This window comes from Salmo trutta, chromosome 30 (genome assembly GCF_901001165.1).
Source record: "Salmo trutta chromosome 30, fSalTru1.1, whole genome shotgun sequence".
In the NCBI taxonomy this organism is placed as follows: domain Eukaryota; kingdom Metazoa; phylum Chordata; class Actinopteri; order Salmoniformes; family Salmonidae; genus Salmo; species Salmo trutta.
Genome location: NC_042986.1, coordinates 40,750,281 through 40,773,934, shown reverse-complemented (window position 1 = coordinate 40,773,934; position 23,654 = coordinate 40,750,281). Strand labels below are relative to the sequence as shown.

General features: G+C 44.3%; 1 pseudogene; it reads right to left on the bottom strand.

The window, feature by feature from the left end:
• Positions 1–13,750: 13,750 nt before the first annotated feature.
• Positions 13,751–23,654, bottom strand: part of LOC115168775 (G-protein coupled receptor 61-like) — a 33,133-nt pseudogene continuing 23,229 nt past the window's right edge.

Sequence of the window (23,654 nt, the reverse complement as noted above, 5' to 3'; positions counted from 1 at the left end):
TCACTCACATACACGTTATACCACGTCAGAGAGAGAGAAAGAGGAAGAGAGAGAGGAAGAGAGAGAGAGGAATTGAGGAAGAGAGGGAGAGAGAGAGGGGGGAAGAAAGGGAGAGAGAGGAAGAGAGAGGTGGAGAGAGGAAGAGAGGAAGAGAGAGAGAGAGAGAGAGAGAGAGAGAGAGAGAGAGAGAGAGAGAGAGAGAGAGGGAAGAAAGTGAGAGAGAGGGGAAGAAAGGGAGAGAGAGGGGAAAGAAAGGGAGAGAGAGGAAGAGAGAGGTGGAGAGAGGAAGAGAGAGAGAGAGAGAGAGAGAGAGAGAGAGAGAGAGAGAGGTGGGAGAGAGGAAGAGAGAGAGAGAGAGAGAGTAAGAAAGGGAGAGAGAGGAAGAGAGAGAAAGAGAGAGGTGGAGAGAGAGTAAAAGAGAGAGAGAGTGTGTCTCCTCATCACCTGGCTCTTTCATCTCATCTTCCCCTCCCTGACCCACGGCAGCGCAACAGCAGAATGGACAGAGAACAAAAACTAGAGCAGAATGGAACAACAAACGAGAGCAGGACAGCGTGCTCCTTTCCTTCTCTCCTCCTGTCCTGCTGATAGTACACACACACTCACACTCCACACACTCTCTCCAGCACAAGCTCAGGGTAACTGCAGAGCAATGCGGAGCAGGGAGGGAGCCAGCAGGCAGGCAGGGAGGCAGCAGGGAGGCAAGCAGGGAGGTAGGGAGGCAAGGAGGCAGCAGGGAGGGAGGCAGAGAGGCAGGCAGAGAGGTAGCAGGCAGGCAGAGAGGTAGGGAGGCAGCAGGCAGGGAGGGAGGGAAGCAGCAGAGAGGCCGCAGGGAGGCAGGCAGAGAGGCAGCAGGCATGGAGGGAGGCAGCAGGCCAGCAGGGAGGGAGGCAGCAGGGAGGCAGGCAAAGAGGCAGCAGGCAGGCAGAGAGGCAGCAAACAGGCAGAGAGGGAGGGAGGCAGAGAGGTAGGGATGCAGGCAGGCAGGGATGGAGGGAGGCAGCAGGCAGGGAGGGAGGCAGGCAGGCAGAGAGGCAGCAGGGAGGAAGGCAGAGGCAGGGAGGCAGGGAGGCAGGGAGGCAGGGAGGGAGGGAGGCAGGCAGGCAGGCAGGCAGGCAGGCAGGCAGGCAGGCAGGCAGGAGGGAGGCAGGGAGGGTGGGAGGCAGAGAGGGAGGCAGAGAGGGGAGGCAGGGAGAGAGGGAGAGATGCAGGTAGGGAGGCAGCAGGCAGGGAGAGAGTCAGCAGGCAGGGAGGGAGGCAGAGAGGCAGCAGGGAGGCATGCAGAGAGGCAGGGGAGGGAGGCAGCAGGGAGGCAGGCAAAGAGGCAGCAGGCAGGCAGCAGGCGGGCAGCAAGGGGGTAGGCAGGCAGGCAGCTGGGAGGGAGGTAGGGAGGGAGGCAGGCAGGCAGGGAGGGAGGGAGGGATGCAGGCAGGCAGCTAGGAGGGAGGTAGGTAGGGAGGGAGGTAGACAGGTAGGGAGGGATGCGGGAGGCAGGCAGACAAGCAGGCACGAAGGCAGCAGGGCATTGGAGGGAGGCAGGGAGCTGTCTCTCTCTCTAGCCTCAGTAAAGGTCACCTTAAACTGTCTCTCTCTCTAGCCTCAGTAAAGGTCACCTAGCTGTCTCTCTCTCTAGCCTCAGTAAAGGTCAACTTAGTTGTCTCTCTCTCTAGCCTCAGTAAAGGTCACCTTAGCTGTCTCTCTCTCTCCAGCCTCATTAAAGGTACCTTAGCTGTCTCTCTCTCTAGCCTCAGTAAAGATCATCGTAGCTGTCTCTCTCTCTAGCCTAAGTAAAGGTCACCTGAGCTGTCTCTCTCTCTAGCCTCAGTAAAGGTCACCGTAGCTGTCTCTCTCTCTAGTCTCAGTAAAGGTCACTTAGCTGTCTCTCTCTCCAGCCACAGTATAGACTCACCTTAGCTGTCTCTCTCTCTCCAGCCTCAGTAAGGTCACCTTAGCTGTCTCTCCCTCTAGCCCTCAGTAAAGATCACCTTAGCTGTCTCTCCTCTAGCCTCAGTAAAGATCACCCTTAGCTGTCTCTCTCTCTCCAGCCACAGTAATATCACCTTAGCTGTCTCTCCCCTCTAGCCCAGTAAAGGTCCTCTTAGCCTGTCTCTCCCTCTAGCCTCAGTAAAGGTCATCGTAGCTGTCTCTCTCTCCAGCCACAGTAAAGATCACCTTAGCTGTCTCTCTCTCTAGCCTCAGTAAAGATCACCTTAGCTGTCTCTCCCTCTGCCTCAGTAAAGATAATCGTAGCTGTCTCTCTCTCTCCAGCCACAGTAAAGATCACCTTAGCTGTCTCTCTCTCCAGCTCAGTAAAGATCACCTTAGCTGTCTCTCCCTCTAGCCTCAGTAAGGTCATCTTAGCTGTCTCTCCCTCTAGCCTCAGTAAAGGTCATCTTTAGCTGTCTCTCCCTCTAGCTCAGTAAAGGTCATCGTAGCGTTCCTTTTTGTCTTTTTGTTGCTCTCAACGGTTCAAATCTCCTTACGGGGCCCCCTGTTGCTAAGATCTCTCCCTCCTACTCATACAATCCCAGAAAAACCCTCTAAAGATCTCCCTGGTTCATTGCAATCCTGCTTTAGCCTTCTCCCGAGGGAGAGTGATCTGGTGGAGGAAGGATATTGATCTGAGGGAGGATTATTAATCTGATGGAAGAAGGATTATTGATCTAATGGAGGATCATTGATCAGATAGAGGGAGGAATATTGATCTGAAAAGAGAGGATTATGATAAGGAGGGAGGATACTTACTCTGATGGAGGGCGGATTATGATCTGATGGAGGGCGGATTATTTATTCTGATGGAGGGAGGATTATGATCTGATGAAGGAGGATAGGATATTGATCTGATGGAGGGCGGATTATTTATCTGATGGAGGGAGGATTATTGATTTGATGGAGGGATAAATATTGATCTGATGAGGGAGGATTATTGATCTGATGGAGGGAGGATTACTGATCTGATGGAGGGAGGATTATTGATCGGTTGGAGGGAAGATTACGGATCTGAGAGAGGATTATTGATCTGATGATTGGAGGATTATTGATTGGATGGATGATTTTTGATCTGTTGGAGGAGGAGGATTACTGACCTAATGGAGGGATGATTATTGATCTAATGGAGGGAGAATAATGGTTCTGATGGAGGGAGAATTATGGTTCTGATGGAGGGAGGATTATTGATCGGATGGATTGAGGATTATTGATCTGATTGACGATTATTGATCTAATGAGGATTATTGATCTGATGGAGGGAGGATTATTGATTGGATGGACGATTCTTGATCTGTTGGAGGAGAGGATAATTGATCTGATGGAAAGAGGATATTTGATCTAATTGAGGGATTATCATTGATCGGATGGATGGATGGATGGATGGAGGATTATTGATCGGATGGAGAGAGGGTTATTGATTTGATGGAGGGAGGATTATTGATCTGATGGAGGGAGGATTACTGATCTAATTGAGGGAGGTTATTGATCGGATGCAGGGAAGATTACGTATCTGAGAGAGGAGTATTGATCTAATGGAGGGAGGATTATTGATTTGGTGGAGGGAGGATTATTGATTTGGTGGAGGGAGGATTATTGATCTGTTGGAGTGAGGATTTTTAATCTGATTGACGCTTATTGATCTAATGAGGATTATTGATCTGATGGATGATTTTTGATCTTTTGGAGGAGAGAGAATAATTGACATGATAGAGGGAAGATAATTGATTTGATGGAGGAATGATTATTGATCGGGGTGGTGGGAGGATTATTGATATGATGCAGAGAGGATTATTGATCTGATGAAGGGAGGATTATTGATCTGATGGAGGGAGGTTTATTGTTCTGATGGTTGGATAATTATTGATCGGATGAAGGGAGGATTATTGATCGGATGAAGGGAGGATTTTTGATCGGATGGATGGAGGATTATTGATCTGATGTAAGGAGGATTATTGATCTGATTTGAGGGAGGATTATTGATCTGATTTGAGGGGATTATTGATCTGATGATGGGAGGATTATTGATCTGATGGAGGGAGGATTATTGATCTGATGATGGGAGGATTATTGATCTGATGGAGGGAGGATTATTGATCTGATGATGGGAGGATTATTGATCTGATGAGGGAGGATTATTGATCTAACGGATGGAGGATTACTGATCTGATTGACATATTTGATCTAATGAGGATTATTGATCTGGTGGAGGATATGATTATTGATCTGATGGAGGAATGGTTATTGATCGGTTGGAGGAAGGATACTGATCTGATTGACAATATTTGATCTAATGAGGATTATTGATCTGATGGATGGATGGATTATTGATCTGATTGACAATTATTGATCTAATGAGGATTATTAATCTGATGGAGGGAGGATTATTGATTCGAGTAAGGAGGATTATTGATCTGAGAGGGAGGATTATTGATCTGATTTTGATGGGAGGATTATTGATCTGATGGAGGGGAGGATTATTGATCTGATTTGAGGGAGGATTATTGATCAGGTGGAGGGATGATTATTGATCTGATGTAGGGAGGATTATTGATCTGATGGAGGGATGATTATTGATCTGATGAAGGGAGGATTATTGATCTGATGCAGGGAGGATTATTGATCTGACGAAGGGAGGATTATTGATCGGATTGGTGGAGGATTATTGATCCTAACGGATGGAGGATTACTGATTCTGATTGACAATATTTGATCTAATGAGGATTATTGATCTGATGGATGGAGGATTATTGATTGGATGAAGGGAGGATTTATTGATCTAATTGAGGGACGATTATTGATCTGATGGAGGAATGGTTATTGATCGGTGGAGGAAGGATTACTGATCTGAGAGAGGATTATTGATCTAATGGAAGGTGGATTATTGGTTTAATGGAGGGAGGATTATTGATCTGATTGACAATTATTGATCTAATGAGGATTATGATCTGATGGAGGGAGGATTATTGATCTGATGGCGGATTGATTATTGATCTGATGGAGAGAGGATTATTGATCTGATTTGAGGGAGGATTATTGATCTGATGCAGGGGGATTATTGATCTGATGGAGAGAGGATTATTGATCTGATTTGAGGGAGGATTATTGATCTGATGGAGGAGGATTATTGATCTAATGGAGAGAGGATTATTGATCTGATTTGAGGGAGGATTATTGATCTGATGGAGGGAGGATTATTGATCTAATGGAGGGAGGATTATTGATCTAATGGAGAGAGGATTATTGATCTGATTTGAGGGAGGATTATTGATCTGATGGAGGGAGGATTATTGATCTAATGGAGGGAGGATTATTGATCTGATGCAGGGAGGATTATTGATCTGATGCAGGAGAAGATAATTGATCTGATGGAGGGAGTATTATTGATCGGTTGGCGGGAAGATTACGGATCTGAGAGAGGATTATTGATCTAATGGAGGGAGGATTATTGTTCTGATTGAGGTAGGATTTTTGATCTGATGGAGGAGAGGATAATTGATATGATGGAGGGATTGGTTATTGATCAACTGGAGGGATGGTTATTGATCGGAATGTTGGCAGGATTATTGATCTGATGGAGGGAAGGAATAATGATCGGGTGGATGGAGGATTATTGATCGGATGGTTTGGAGCATTATTGATTGGATGTAGGGAGGATTATTGATCATTTAGATTGAGGATATTGATCTGATGAAGGCATATTTATTGATCCTTACGCACGGAGGATATTGATCTAATGGAGGGAGGATAATTGATCTGATGGAGGGAGTATTATTTGATCTGAAGGAGGGAGGATTTTTGATCTGATGGGTTGGCCAAAACAACAATTGTTAATGGTAATGCGATATTATCATTGACTAAATTAGTACATATTCTCCAGATCATAGTAGTTGATACCTTACAGTGCATATATTTGGCTCTTTAATGATTTATTCTTGCAGAAGAGTAAACGTGAGATCAACATTTACTAAACCCCAGACTGTGGTACAGTACTATACAAACATACTATGTTTCTCTCTTTAATTCATTATTTCACCCAGAAGGGATTTTGTTTAACATTTTTGTCACGACCCTGCATCTTCCCGTTTCACCTGTCTTCTTGTGCTGTCTCCCACCCCCTCTAGGTGTCGCCCATCTTCCCCATTATCCCCTGGTGTACTTATACCTGTGTTTCTGTTTGTGTGTTGCCCAGTTTGGTCTTGTTTGTCAAGTTTACCAGCATTTGTCCCTGTCAGCTCCTGTCTTTTTCCAGCCTCTGTTTTTCTTGCCCTCCTGGTTTTTGACCCTTGCTGTTCGGACCCTGAACCCGCCCGACCTCTAACCACTCTGCCTGACTGATCCTGAGCATGTCTACCGTCCTCTACCCTTTGCCCCTGTTGCTGTAATAAACGTTGTTACTTGGACACCGTCTGCATCTGGGTCTTACCTTATCATTATGTCAGGTACAGTATACATTGTTGAGCTTGATATTTCATAAAACACAAGAGGGTATGTATAACTGACCAATACTGTGTAGGATGTAATAAACGACCATTACAAAAGCTAAACAAAGTCCCCTGTCAGATAGTGCCTCTCAGCCATCATCTGGATAACATGTCTAACACATTATAATAACGTATACATATGTCTTTGGAATAGAATGACATAGTAAAGACTTAAGGTATACTATATGCTAATACCATAAATCTTTAGTAAGTATTCGTTTGTGGGATTAAATTTGTCTACAATATATTCATCCTCCGATGGAATTGAAAAGGATTGTCGTAATGTATCTACACATGATGACCTCTAACCCATACCCCTAATCTAGACATGATGACCTCTAAGCCTAATCTTACATGGGATGACTCTAAACCCTAATCTACACGTGATGACCTCTAACCCTAATCTACACGTGATGACCTCTAACCCTAAATCTAGACATGATGACCTCTAACACCCTAATCTACACGTGATGGACCTCTAACCTACTACACGTGAGACCTAACCCATCTAGACATGATGACCTCTAACCCTAATCTACATGTCGACGCTCCTCTAACCCTAACCTTATTGTAGATGTAACGCCCTCTAACCACTAATCTAGACATTATGTCTCTAACCCTAATCTAGACACGATGTCCTCTAATCTAACCCTAATCTAGACATGATGTCCTCTAACCCTAATCTAGGACATTATGTGCCTCTAACCCTAATCTAGACATGATGTCCTCTAATCAAACCCTAATCTAGAATGATGTCCTCTAAGCCTACCCTAATCTAGACACGATTGTAACTCTAATCCTAACCCTAATCTAGAAATGATGTCCTCTAACCCTAATCTAGACCTGTCCTCTAATCCTAACCCTAATCTAGACATGATGTCCTCTAATCCTAACCCTAATATAGACATGATGTCCTCTAACCCTAATCTAGACATGTCCTCTAACCCTAATCTAGACATGATGTCCTCAACCCTTATTTAGACATGATGTCCTCTAATCCTAACCCTAATCTAGACATGATGTCTCTAATCCTAACCTAACTCTAGACATGATGTCCTCTAATCATAACCTAATCTAGATGTGATTGACCTCTAACCCTAATCTACCACATGATGGCCTCTAACCCTAATCTACACATGATGACCTCTAACCCTAATCTACATGTGATGTCCTCTAACCCTAATCTAGACCCGATGTCCTCTAATCCTAATCTAGAATGATGTCCTCTAATCCTAATCTAGACATGATGTCCTCTAATCATAACCCTAATCTAGAAATGATGTCCTCTAACCCTAATCTAGACATGATGTCCTCTAATCATAACCCTAATCTAGACATGACTGTCCTCTACTCTAATCCTAACCCTAATCTAGACATGATGTCCTCTAATCCTAACCCTAATCTAGACATGATGTCCTCTAACCCTAATCTAGACATGATGTCCTCTAACCCTAATCTAGACATGTCCTCCATATCCTACCCTAATCTAGGACATGATGTCCTCTAACCCTAATCTAGACATGATGTCCTCTAATCATTACCCTAATCTAGACATGATGTCTCTAATCATAACCCTAATCTAGACATATGTCCTCTAACCCCTAATCTAGACATGATGTCCACCTATCCTAACTAGACATGAGTCCTCTAACCCTAAATCTAGACATGTCCTCTAATCCTAACCCTAATCTAGACATGATGTCTTCTAACCCTAAACCTATTGAGGCCAGGTCAACATGAGGCCAGTTCAACATGAGGCCAGTTCAACATTGAGGCCAGGTCAACATGAGGCCCAGTTCAACATGAGGCCAGGTCAACATGAGGCAGTTCAACATGCGGCCAGTTCAACATGTGGCCAAGGTCAACATGAGGCCAGGTCAACATGTGGCCAGGTCAACATGTGGCCAGTTCACCATGTGGCCAGTTCAACATGAGGCCAGTTCACATGAGGCCAATTCAACATGACTGGCCAGGTCAACATGAGGCCAGTTCAACATGAGGCCAGGTCAAACATGAGGCCAGTTCAACATGAGGCCTAGTCAAACATGTGGCCAGGTCACATGAGGCCAGGTCAACATGTGGCCAGGTTCACATGTGGCCAGTTCAACATGAGGCCAGGTCAACATGAGGCCAGTTCAACATGAGGCCAGTTCAACATGAGGCCAGGCTCAATATGAGGCCAGGTCAACATGAGGCCAGTTCAACAAGAGGCCAGTTCAACATGAGGCCAGGTCAACATGAGGCCAGTTCAAACAGCGGGCAGTTCAAACATGAGTCCAGTTCAACATGAGGCCAGTTCAACATGCGGCCAGTTCAACATGCGGGCCAGTTCAACATGAGGCCAGGTCAACATGTGGCCAGGTCAACATGTGGCCAGGTCAACATGAGGGCCAGGTCATACATGGTGGCCAGGTCAACATGTGGCCAGTTCAACATGAGGCCAGGGTCAAACAATGAAGGCCAGTTCAACATGAGGCCAGTTCAACATGAGGCCAGGTCAATATGAGGCCAGGTCAACATGAGGCCAGTTCAACATGAGGCCAGTTCAACATGAGGCCAGGTCAACATGAGGCCAGTTCAACATGAGGCCAGTTCAACATGAGGCCAGTTCAGCATGAGGCCAGGTTAACATGCGTTCAGGTCCACATGTGGCCAGGTCAAAACAACAATTTCAGTGTGTATTGAAATAGACTTTCTCAGAATGAGATAAAGGGTCAGGTTGTTTGGTGTGTGTGTGTGTGTATGTGTGGTGCGTGCATGCATGTGGGCGTGTGCATGTGTGTGTGTGTGCGTGCGTGTGTACATGTGGGGTCCTGTGACTGAGTACGTGTGTGTCCGCTGTGTCTGAGGTGACAGAAATAGCAGATTCTTGCTCACTCTAGCCGAACCAATCACAGAGGAGGAACATAGAATGATTACCATGGCAATCCGGTCCTCAGACAGACTCCCATTCGCTCTCTCACTCTCACTGCCTTCCTCTCTCTCTCTTTCTGTCTTTCTCAAATTCACATGCGCCAAATACAACAGGTGTAAAAACTTTAATGTGAAATGCTTACTTACAAGCGCTTTCCAATGATGCAGTTAAACAAGAAAAAGTTAATAGTAACACAAGAGGAATAAAATACACAAGAATGATGCTATATACACCTTAGATTGTAAACTGTCATGGTCAAAACATATAGATTTAATGGGTGTAAAGATGGGTAGAGATCTGTCCGTAATAAAGAGATGTTCTGCTTTTTGACACCACACTCCAAAAAACAAGTCCTTCAGGCTCTAGTTTTATCTTACCTTGATATTGTTCAGTCATGTGGTCAAGTGCTGCAAGGAAAGACCTAAACTCAGCAAAAAATAAACGTCCCTTTTTTCAGGGACCCTGTCTTTCAAAGATAATCGTAAAATCCAAATAACTTCACAGATCTTCATTGTAAAGGGTTTAAACACTGGTTCTCCATGCCTTGTTCAATGAACCATAAACAATTAATGAACATGCACCTGTGGAACGGTCAATAAGAATCAGCTTACAGACGGTCGGCAATTAAGGTCACAGTTATAGCACTAAAGAGGCCTTTCTACTGACTCTGAAAAACACCAAAGAAAGATTCCAGGGTCCCTGCTCATCTGCGTGAACGTGCCATAGGCATGCTGCAAGGAGGCATGAGGACTGCAGATGTGGCCAGGGCAATAAATAGCAATGTCCGTACTGTGAGACGCCTAAGACAGCGCTACAGGGAGACAGGATGGACAGCTGATCGTCCTCGCAGTGGCAGACCATGTATAACAACACCTGCACAGATCGGTACATCCGAACATAACACCTGTGGGACAGGTACAGGATGGCAACAACTGCCCGAGTTACACCAGGAACGCACAATCCCCTCTATCAGTGCTCAGACTGTCCGCAATAGGCTGAGAGAGGCTGGACTGAGGGCTTGTAGGCCTGTTGTAAGGCAGGTCCTCACCAGACATCACTGGCAACAATGTCGCCTATGGGCACAAAACCACAGTCGCTGGACCAGACAGGATGGCAAAAGTGCTCTTCACTGACGAGTCGCGGTTTTGATTTGCGTTTATTGTCGAAGGAAATGAGCGTTACACACCGAGGCCTGTACTCTGGAGCGGGATCGGTTTGGAGGTGGAGAGTCTGTCATGGTCTGGGGCGGCTGTGTCACAGCATCATCAGACTGAGCTTGTTTGTCATTGCAGGCAATCTCAACGCTGTGTGTGTTACAGGGAAGACATCCTCCTTCCTCATGTGGTACCCTCCTGCAGGCTCATCCTGACATGACGCTCCAGCATGACAATGCACCAGCCATACTGCTTGTTTCTGTGTGTGTGATTTCCTGCAAGACAGGATGTCCGTTGTTCTGCCATGGCCAGCGAAGAGCCCCGATCTCAATCCCATTGAGCACGTCTGAGACTTGTTGGATCGGAGAGTGGGGCTAGGATCATTCCCCCCAGAAAATGTCCGGGAACTTGCAGGTGCCTTGGTGGAAGAGTGGGTGGTAACATCTAACAGCAAGAACCGGCAAATCTTTGAAGTCCATGAGGAGAGTGCGACTGCCAGTACTTAATGCAGCTGGTGGCCACACCAGAATACTGCTGTTACTTTTGGACCCCCCCTTTGTTCAGGGACACATAATTCAATTTCTTCTGTTAGTCACATGTCAGTGGAACTTGTTCAGTTTATGTCTCCGTTGTTGAATCTGTCTATGTGTTCATATAAATATTTACACTGTTAAGTTTTCTGAAAAATAAATGCAGTTGACAGTGAAGAGGACGTTTCTCTCTTTTGCTGAGTTTTCGTTTAAGCTGCGCTGGTCCAGAACCGAGTGGGCAACGTCTTGCTCTTCATTGTAATCAGAGGGCTAATAATAAATACTATGCCTGGCCAGTCCTCTCTTGGCTCAGAGTTGAGGAAGGAGACTGACCACCATCACTTCCCTTTCTTTTTATAAGGAAACATTAACTGTGTTGGAGAAGATCCAAATTGTTTGCATGTCAACCTTACACACAGGTCTGACACACACACTTAGCCCACCAGACATGCCACCAGGGGTCTTTTCACAGTCCCCAAATCCAGAACAAATTCAAGAAAGTGAACAGTATTATATAGAACCATTGTTGCATGGAACTTCCTTCCATCTCATATTGCTGAAATGAACAGCAAACCTGGTTTTAAAAAAACGATAAAGCAACACCTCACGTCACAACGCCTCTCCTGTATTTAACCTAGATTTTGTGTGTACTGTTGTGTTCATAAGTAGGTTATTTGTTCATTTTATAAATTGATATAGTTCTGTCCTTGAGCTGTTCTTGTCTATTAATTTTCTGTATTATGTCATTGTGTTTCATGTTTTGTGTGGACCCCAGGAAGAGTAGCTGCTGCTTCGCAAACAGCTAATGGGGATCCTGTTAAAATACCAGATACCAAATAACAAAGTAGTGCAGCCTCCTCAGTGTTGGAAAGTCGTGGAGGGAGACACAGATGATGTCACAGAGCCGATTGAGATCCACTTGTAAACATAGAAAATACAGTATAGAGAGATGCATATACAGAACCAGTCAAAAGTTTGGACACACCTACTCATTGAAGGGTTTTTCTTTATTTTTACTATTTTCTACATTGTAGAATAATAGTGAAAGACATCAAAACAATGAAATGTATTTTTTATTTAACTAGGCAAGTCAGTTAAAAATAAATTCTTCTTTTCAATGACGGCCTAGGAACCGTGGTTTAACTACCTTGTTCGGGGGCCTGAACGACAGATTTTTACCTTGTCAGCTCGGGGATTCGATCTTGCAACCTTGCGGTTGCTAGTCCAACGCTCTAACCTCTAGGCTACCTGCTGCCCCATGGAATCATGTAGTAACCAAAAAAGTGTTAAAAAATCAAAATATTTTACATTTGAGATTCTTCAAATTCCTCTTTGCCTTGACAACAGCTTTCCACACTCTTGGCATTCTCTCAACCAGCTTCACCTGGAATGCTTTCCCAACAGTCTTGAAGGAGTTTCCCACATACGCTGAGCACTTGTTGGCTGCTTTTCCTTCACTCTGCAGTCCACCTCATCCCAAACCATCATCAATATGGTTGAGGGGTCGGGTGATTGTGGAGGCCAGGTCATCTGATGCAGCACTCCATCCCTCTCCTTCTTGGTCAATAGCCCTTACACAGCCTCGAGTGTGTAGGGGTCATTGTCCTGTTGGAAAAACAAATGATAGTCCCACTAAGCTCAAAACCAGATTCTAAATAAATCACAGACAGTGTCACAAGCAAAGCACCCCCACACAATCACACCTCCTCCTCCATGTTTCATGGTGGGAACCACACAATCAAGATAATCCGTTCACCTACTCTGCGTCTTACAATACACAGCGGTTGGAAACAAAAAACATCAAATTTGGACTCATCAGACTAAAGGACAGATTCCAATCGGTCTAATGTCCATGCTGTGTTTCTTGGCCCAAGCAGTCTCTTCTTGTTATTTGTTGTCCTTTAGCAGTGGTTCCTTTTCTGCAATTTGACAATGAAGGCCTGTCTGCTCTCTGAACAGTTGATGTTGAGATGTGACGTGGTAAGGTTGGTACCCAGGTGCAGAGAAGAGACCAGACAAGGAATCAGTGGTTACAGAATAAACATAATACTTTAGTGAGAAAGGTAGCCTGAGGATCACAATACACATGAAAAACAACAAACACTAAGTCTCGAAAACTCCACTCAGGAAACGAACGCACACGGTGAACAATTCAAGCTTCCGCATAGGACAACAGTAAAACACAATGAGTAAATTGACACACCTGAATGTAGTTAATGTCTCTAAGACAGTCTCTGCCGCCCTCTGGTGACAGGTGGAACCCATGACAGTACCCCCCCTTCTAGGCGGTGTCTCCCAGGCGCGGAGCCAGGGCGACCACCAAGTAGTTGGTTGAAGTCCTGGATCCAGGATGTCCCGGGCAGCCACCCACGCCAGCTCCTCTGGGCATACCCCTCCCAGTCCACCAGGTACTTGCATGGTTGCCTCGATCCGATGAGCCTCCAACAGATGCTGGACAGTGTAGGCCAGGCGACCATCAACAAGTCGAGGGGCGGAGGGGCAGGTGTGGGGAGAGGGAAGGACTGGTCCTTACCAGCTTGAGACGGGAGACATGGAAGGATGGACAGACCTCATAGACCTTGGGAAGCTGGAGGACGATAGGTGGCCCGGTTGATGGAGTCAGGATCTGAATGGTCCTACGTAGCGTGGAGCGAGGCTTCCGTAGTCCACCTTAAGAGAGAATCACGGGTGGACGCCACACCCGTTGTCCTGGTCAGGGAGCCGAAGAGGCCTTCGATGCCGGTTTGCCTGGTGTTGGTGTCGGGCAGAGGAGCGGAGCAAGGAGGATTGCACGCTGATCCAGGTGGGGTGACATCGTTGAATGAATGCCTCGGCTGATGGCACCCCCGCTTCGGGCCTCTTGTTCAGCAGAAAGAGGGGGGAGGGCAAACAGACCACTCGAACGTTGACAGGTCCAGTGGACGAGTTCGGCAGTGTGTTGTGATCATACTCCGCCCACACGAGGAACTTGCTCCGTTGCTGGCCTGGGTGGAGACGAAATAGCAGAGGAAACTCTTCCAGATCAGCTGGTTGGCCCGCTCAGTTTCCCCCATTCGACTGTGGTGTGAACCCCGAGGAGAGATTCACCGATGCCCCTAACAGGGAGCAGAAGGCTTTCCAATACCGTGCCGACAAACTGGGGCCCACGATCCGAGACAATGTCCTGGGAAGTCTGTGTAGTCGAAAGACATGGGTAATCATGAGATCAGTGGTTTAATATTTTTATTTAAATGCATTCCAGGTGACTACCTCATGAAGCTGGTTGAGAGAATGCCAGAGCTTACAAGCTGTCATCAAGGCAATGGGGTGGCTACTTTGAAGAATCTCAAAATATAATATATATTTTGATTTGTTTAGCACTTTATTTGGCTACTACATTATTCGATATGTGTTCTTTCCATAGGTTTGATGTCTTCACTATTATTCTACAATGTAGAAAATAGTAAAAATAAAGAAAAACACTTGTGACTGGTACTGTGTATAAAATACCAGTCATTAAAGGGACAGAGACATATAAAGATCAATCAAATCTACAGTATATAGCTCCTTATTAAAGGAATAGTCCACCACTATTTCTGCATTGAACTACTGTTGCCATAGTTGTAAACAGCTAATATTAGTATTGACCATCGGGAGACTTTGCTCTGATTAGATTCTTTGTCATCAACAACCCCTTGGTACAGTACTATAGTATGACCAATGCCTATTTGATTTTGTGAGAGCCACTGTAAAAACCATGGCTTACCAGTAGATGGTGGTGTTAGATCTCTGAATGAGTGACAAAACCCTGGCAGAGAGAGCAAATGGGAGAGAAGAGGAGAGAAAGAACAGAGCAGTATTGGGAGAGAAGAGGAGACAGAGAACAGAGCAGTATTGGGAGAGAAGGGGAGACAGGAGAACAGAGAACAGAGCAGTATTGGGAGAGAAGGGGAGACAGAGAACAGAGACAGAGCAGTATTGGGAGAGAAGAGGAGACAGAGAACATAGCAGTATTAGGAGAGAAGGGGAGACAGAGAACACAGCAGTATTGGGAGAGAAGAGGAGACAGAGAACAGAGAACAGAGCAGTATTGGGAGAGAAGAGGAGACAGAGAACAGAGCAGTATTGTCGATTAAGGCAGCCCTCCGCACCACTCTGATTCACATTTCAGTTGAATGCATTCAGTTGTACAACTGACTAGGTATCCCCCTTTCCCTTTCCATTGGAAGAGAAGAGGAGACAGAGAGCACAGAGCAACATTGGGAAAGAAGAGGAGAGAGAGCTGAGAACGTTGTAGGCAATAACTGGCAAATCCAACTCCTAACCAATTTTCAATCTGTCTTTGGCCGAGTCTATAATACCTACATGTTTTAAGCAGACCACCATAGTCTCTGTGCCCAAGAACACTAAGGTAACCTGCCTAAATGACCACCAACCCGTAGCACTCACGTCTGTAGCCATGAAGTGCTTTGAAGGCTGGTCATGGCTCACATCAACACCATCATCCCAGAAACACATACCCACTCCAATTTGCATACCGCCCCAAAAGATCCACAGATGACGCGGTCCCTATTGAACTCAACACTGCCCTTTCCCACCTGGACCAAAAGGAACTCCTACAGTACGTTAATGTACTGTTCATTGACTAAGCAGCTCAGCGTTTCAACCCCATAGTGCCCTCAAAGCTCAGCACTAAGCTAAAGGACCCTGGACTAAACACCCTCCCTCTGCATCTGGATCCTGGACTTCCTGACGGGCCGCCCCAGGTGGTGAGGGGTAGGGTACAACACATCTGCCACGCTGATGCTCACAATCACGGGGGCCCCTCAGGGGTGTGTGCTTAGTCCCCTCCTGTACTCTCTGTTCCCCACGACTGCGTGGCCAAACACGACTCCAACACAACGGTGTAGGCCTGATCACCGACAACGATGGAGATGAGACAGCCTATAGGGAGGAGGTCAGAGACCTGACAGTGTGGTGCCAGGACAACAACTTCTCCCTCAACGTGATCAAGACAAAGGAGATGATCGTGGACTTCTCACCGACGGGGCTGTAGTGGATCAGGTTGAGAGCTTCAAGTTCCTTTGTGTCCACATCACCAGCAAACTATCATGGTCCAAACACACCAAGACAGTCGTGAAGAGGGCACGACAATGCCTATTCCCCTCAGGAGACTGAAAAGATTTGCAATGGGTCCTCAGATCCTCAAAAAGTTCTACATCTGCACCATCGAGAGCATCCTGACTGGTTGCATCAACGCCTGGTATGGCAACTGCTCGGCTTCCGACCACAAGGTGCAACAGAGGGTAGTGCGTACGGCCCAGTACATCACCGGGTTCAAGCTTCCTGCCATCCAGGACCTCTATACCAGGCGGTGTCAGAGGAAGGCCCTAAAAATTGCCAAAGACTCCAGCCACCCAAGGCATAGACTGTTCTCTCTGCTACTGCACAGCAAGCGGACTGGAGTGCCAAGACAGATTCTACCCCCAAGCCATAAGACAGCTGAAAACAAATCAAATGACTACCCAGACTATTTGCATTGACCCCCCCCCCCCCTTTTTTACACTGCTGCTCCTCACTGTTTATTATCTAAGCATAGTCACTTACTGTTATAGGAATTTTCTATCCTAATGATAATAATTAACAATCAATAAGCCTTGACTAATTCCCAAGGTTTGTAAGACAATGGGTTAATAATTAGGCAAGGACTCAGCTTTCTGCAAAAGGTTCGTACGGTTTATTCAGAGAACGTTCTGCCCAACTGAATAAAGAAGTTCATTTTATCCTCTCTCTCCGCTTACGCACACACCTCCACACCAAAAGTAGATAACCTACGCACACACATACACACAAACAGCAGGTGAACAGTATCTCTCCCTTGACTTCCCACCACTGTTAATCACTATCCAGCGCAGCCTGTTCCTTTCCCCAGAGATTAGGAGAACCTTGAAGGCTACTCCCATATTTCCTCCAAAGCCTCTCAAAGCTGCTAGGTCAGGTAGAACAAATGTCTACTGTTCTCTTAGGTCCTCTAATACGCACACACATTTCTCTCCCTCTCCAGCCTCAACTAGACCTTTATGGGACTTACGTTCAGTACTTTAATTATTCATTACACATTCTACATCAACTACTAATTACTAATTAGATAAGTTTCAGAGTGGATTCTTTACTCATTTACCAATAATCATTTATTTCACTTATCACTTACCCCTACCACATGTACATATTACTTCAATTACCTTGATTAACCTGTACCCCGCACATTGACTTGGTACCGGTACCCTTGTATATAGCCCGTTATTGTTATTTTGTTGTGTTACTTTTTTAAACTTTCGTTTATTAGTAAATATTTCTTAACTCAATGTTTCTTAAAACTGCATTCATAAATCATCAATCTAGCATCAATCTATCATCAATCGATCATCAATTGATCATCAATCAATCATCAATCAATCATCAATCTATCATCAATCAATCATCAATCAATCATCAATCAATCCTCAATCATCAATCTATCATCAATCAATCATTCACCATCAATCATCAATCGATCATCAATCAATCATCAATCTATCATCAATCTATCATCAATCAATCATCAATCATCAATCATCAATCAATCATCAATCAATCCTCAATCATCAATTTATCATCAATCAATCATTCACCAATCACTCATCAATCGATCATCAATCAATCATCAATCAATCAATCTATCATCAATCAATCATCAATATATCATCAATCATTCACCAATCAATCATCAATCATTCACCAATCAATCATCAATCTATCATCAATCTATCATCAGTCAATCATCAATCAATCATCAATCAATCATCAATCAATCATCAATCAATCATCAATCTATCATCAATCAATCATCAATCAATCATCAATCAATCATCAATCAATCATCAATCGATCATCAATCAATCATCAATCATCAATCAATCATCAATCAATCATCAATCTATCCTCAATCATCAATCTATCATCAATCAATCATCAATCAATCATCAATCGATCATGAATCAATCATCAATCAATCATCAATCAATCATCAATCTATCATGAATCAATCATGAATCAATCATCAATATATCATCAATCATTCACCAATCAATCATCAATCATTCACCAATCAATCATCAATCTATCATCAATCTATCATCAGTCAATCATCAATCTATCATCAGTCAATCATCAATCTATCATCAGTCAATCATCAATCTATCATCAGTCAATCATCAATCATCATCAATCATCAATCTATCATCAATCTATCATCAATCTATTATCAATCAATGCATGACATGATGTAGTAGAGTGTCAAGTATTTTATCTGTTGTTCAATTCATCTGTTATCCTCTTGTAGTTGGATTCTGGATATGATCAACTGCTGTTAAAATGTTTAAACAGTACAACAGCAGAACTCAAAAAGCAGGAAGAGCGAGAAATGTCAAACATTTCTTATTTATTGAGTCGAAAGGTTATACTCTACAGTTTTTAATCTATTCTCTCATGTTACATTTTTGTTCTGCAGTCAGATTCAGATACACTGGACTTTTTTAAACAAACCATTCAAAGCCCTTTAACTTTATTCACAAGATCCTTCTAACAGAACCAGCAGGTTCATTACTGATACAGTGGGTACTCCATTAACTCACTGTGTACAATGTACCGTGTAGTAGTCTTAGAGCAGAAGCCATTAAAAAAAGCTTTCATCAATTGTTTTCTCTTCCCCAACGGCTGAATCACATGAGGTTGGTGGAACTATTATTGGGGACCACATGCTCGTGGTAATAGCTGGAGCGGAATTGGTGGAATGGTATCAAATACATCAAGCACATGGTGTCCAGGTGTTTAATGCCATTCCATTTACTCAATTCCAGCCATTATTATGAGACGTCCTCCCCTCAGCAGCCTCAGGCAGGATGTTCCCCAACACCTCAATAGACTGTTCTCTCTAGGAGGCAGCATGTTCCCCAACACCTCAATAGACTATTCTCTCTAGGAGGCAGCATGTTCCCCAACACCTCAATAGACTGTTCTCTCTAGGAGGCAGCATGTTGCCCAACACCTCAATAGACTATTCTCTCTAGGAGGCAGCATGTTGCCCAACACCTCAATAGACTATTCTCTCTAGAGGCAGCATGTTCCCCAACACCTCAATAGACTATTCTCTCTAGGAGGCAGCATGTTCCCCAGCACCTCAATAGACTATTCTCTCTAGGAGACATGTTCCCCAACACCTCAATAGACTATTCTCTCTAGGAGGCAGCAGCATGTTCCCCAACACCTGAATAGACTGTTCTCTCTAGGAGGCAGCATGTTGCCCAACACCTGAATAGACTGTTCTCTCTAGGAGACAGCATGTTCCCCAACACTCAATAGACTATTCTCTCTAGGAGGCAGCATGTTCCCCAACACCTGAATAGACTGCTCTCTCTAGGAGGCAGCATGTTCCCCAACACCTCAATAGACTATTCTCTCTAGGAGGCAGCATGTTCCCCAACACCTCAACAGAAATTCTCTCTAGGAGGCAGCATGTTCCCCAACACCTCAATAGACTATTCTCTCTAGGAGGCAGCATGTTCCCCAACACCTCAATAGACTATTCTCTCTAACAGGCAGCATGTTCCCCAACACCTGAATAGACTATTCTCTCTTGGAGGCAGCATGTTCCCCAACACCTCAATTGACTATTCTCTCTAGGAGGCAGCATGTTCCCCAACACCTGAATAGACTATTCTCTCTAGGAGGCAGCATGTTCCCCAACACCTGAATAGACTATTCTCTCTAGGAGGCAGCATGTTCCCCAACACCTCAATAGACTGTTCTCTCTAGGAGGCAGCATGTTCCCCAACACCTCAATAGACTATTCTCTCTAGGAGGCAGCAAGTTCCCCAACACCTCAATAGACTATTCTCTCTAGGAGGCAGCATGTTCCCCAACACCTCAATAGACTATTCTCTCTAGGAGGCAGCATGTTCCCCAACACCTCAATAGACTATTCTCTCTAGGAGGCAGCATGTTCCCCAACACCTCAATAGACTTTCTCTCTAGGCGGCAGCATGTTCCCCAACACCTCAATAGACTACTCTCTCTAGGAGGCAGCATGTTCCCCAACACCTCAATAGACTATTTTCTCTAGGAGGCAGCATGTTCCCCAACCCTCAATAGACTATTCTCTCTAGGAGGCAGCATGTTCCCCCACCTCAATAGACTATTCTTTCTAGGAGGCAGCATGTTCCCCAACACCTCAATTGACTATTCTCTCTAGGAGGCAGCATGTTCCCCAACACCTCAATAGACTGTTCTCTCTAGGAGGCAGCATGTTCCCCAACACTCAATAGACTATTCTCTCTAGGAGGCAGCATGTTCCCCAAACCTGAATAGACTATTCTCTCTAGGAGGCAGCATGTTCCCCAACACCTCAATAGACTATTCTCTCTAGGAGGCAGCATGTTCCCCAACACCTCAATAGACTATTCTCTCTAGGAGGCAGCATGTTCCCCAACACCTCAATAGACTATTCTCTCTAGGAGGCAGCATGTTCCCCAACACCTGAATAGACTATTCTCTCTAACAGGCAGCATGTTCCCCAACACCTGAATAGACTCTCTAGGAGGCAGCATGTTCCCCAACACCTGAATAGACTATTCTCTCTAACAGGCAGCATGTTCCCCAACACCTGAATAGACTATTCTCTCTAGGAGGCAGCATGTTCCCCACACCTCAATAGACTATTCTCTCTAGGAGGCAGCATGTTCCCCAACACCTCAATAGACTATTCTCTCTAGGAGGCAGCATGTTCCCCAACACCTGAATAGACTGTTCTCTCTAGGAGGCAGCATGTTCCCCAACACCTGAATAGACTATTCTCTCTAGGAGGCAGCATGTTCCCCAACACCTGAATAGACTATTCTCTCTAGGAGGCAGCATGTTCCCCAACACCTGAATAGACTATTCTCTCTAGGAGGCAGCATGTTCCCCAACACCTGAATAGACTATTCTCTCTAGGAGGCAGCATGTTCCCCAACACCTCAATAGACTATTCTCTCTAGGAGGCAGCATGTTCCCCAACACCTCAATAGACTATTCTCTCTAGGAGGCAGCATGTTCCCCAACACCTCAATAGACTATTCTCTCTAGGAGGCAGCATGTTCCCCAACACCTCAATAGACTATTCTCTCTAGGAGGCAGCATGTTCCCCAACACCTCAATAGACTATTCTCTCTAGGAGGCAGCATGTTCCCCAACACCTCAATAGACTATTCTCTCTAGGAGGCAGCATGTTCCCCAACACCTCAATAGACTATTCTCTCTAGGAGGCAGCATGTGACAGCATGTTCCCCAACACCTCAATAGACTATTCTCTCTAGGAGGCAGCATGTTCCCCAACACCTGAATAGACTGTTCTCTCTAGGAGGCAGCATGTTCCCCAACACCTCAATAGACTGTTCTCTCTAGGAGGCAGCATGTTCCCCAACACCTCAATAGACTATTCTCTCTAGGAGGCAGCATGTTCCCCAACACCTCAATAGACTGTTCTCTCTAACAGGCAGCATGTTGCCCAACACCTGAATAGACTATTCTCTCTAGGAGGCAGCATGTTCCCCAACACCTGAATAGACTGTTCTCTCTAGGAGGCAGCATGTTCCACAACACCTCAATAGACTTTTCTGTTAGTCACCAAGAGGCCTTGGCTTGCTGTGTTTTACCTTCATGCTTATTTCTGACGGCTTTGTGTAAAAATTCCAGTGCAAAAAAAAGAAAAAGAAGAACATTATTCTCTAACATTCGTAACTCTTAATGGCCATACAAACTCCTCCTCAAAGCAAAGACCTTGACGACCAACACCAACAGCAATCCTTTTGATAAAATGACAAAACTGGCAACACTTCATTCCAATAACATTTAATGTATTCCTCTTCACATCGGCGAGGTGAGCTTCTACCTTTCACTAGCTCTATAGGTTTCAGTAGCTATTAAACACTCTTTTCTTTCAATATGAAACTGGCTCTATACTCAGATAAACACATTATTTCAACACTGAAGACATTAGACTGAAACAAAAGCCTGACTGAAGAAACAGACGGAACAGACTGACTGAAGAACAGACGGGAACAGACAAAATTCTGAATGATCCGTCAATAACATCGGGTAATAATACAAGAATACTGTTATTAGCACATTGGTAAAACATAGCAATATACTACCCGACAAATTTAACAGAACATTTTCAGAAAACTAGCAGTGAGAGAAAACATTTGAATGGGAACTGGAAGCCACCTGGGACTGAACCCTTTCCCCGACAATGAGAGCCCAGGGTGATACAGAGTAATACAGAGACAGTCACTACCATAGATATTACACTATAGTCAGTCAGTACCATAGATATTAGACTATAGTCAGTCAGTACCATAGATATTAGACTATAGTCAGTCAGTACCATAGATATTAGACTATAGTCAGTCAGTACCATAGATATTATAGTCAGTCAGTACCATAGATATTAAACTATACTCAGTCAGTACCATAGATATTACACTATATATAGTCAGTACCATAGATACTAAACTATAGTAGGTCAGTCAGTACCATAGATATTAGACTATAGTCAGTCAGTACCATAGATATTAGACTAGTCAGTCAGTACCATAGATATTAAACTATAGTCAGTCACTACCATAGATATTAGACTATATATAGTCAGTCACTACCATAGATATTACACTATAGTCAGTCAGTACCATAGATATTATAGTCAGTCAGTACCATAGATATTAAACTATACTCAGTCAGTACCATAGATATTAGACTATAGTCAGTCAGTACCATAGATATTACACTATATATAGTCAGTACCATAGATACTAAACTATAGTAGGTCAGTCAGTACCATAGATATTAGACTATATATAGTCAGTCAGTACCATAGATATTAGACTATAGTCAGTCAGTACCATAGATATTAGACTATATATAGTCAGTCAGTACCATAGATATTAAACTATATATAGTCAGTCAGTACCATAGATATTAGACTATAGTCAGTCAGTACCATAGATATTAGACTATATATAGTCAGTCAGCATAGACATTAAACTATAGTCAGTCAGTACCATACAAATTAGACATATATAGTCAGTCAGTACCATAGATATTAGACTATATATAGTCAGTCAGTACCATAGACATTAAACTATAGTCAGTCAGTACCATAGACATTAAACTATAGTCAGTCAGTACCATAGTTATTAGACTATAGTCAGTCAGTACCATATTAGACTATACATAGTCAGTACCATAGATATTAGATATAGTCAGTCAGTACCATAGATATTAGACTATAGTCTGTCAGTACCATAGATATTAGACTATATATAGTCCAGTAATAGTATTTAGATATAGTAAGTCAGTACCATAGATATTAGTTAGTCAGTCAGATCATAGATATTAGACTATAGTCAGTCAGTACCATAGATATTAGACTATAGTCAGTCAGTACCATAGATATTAGACTATAGTCAGTCAGTACCATAGATATTAGATATAGTCAGTCAGCCATAGATATTAGACTATAGTCAGTCAGTAC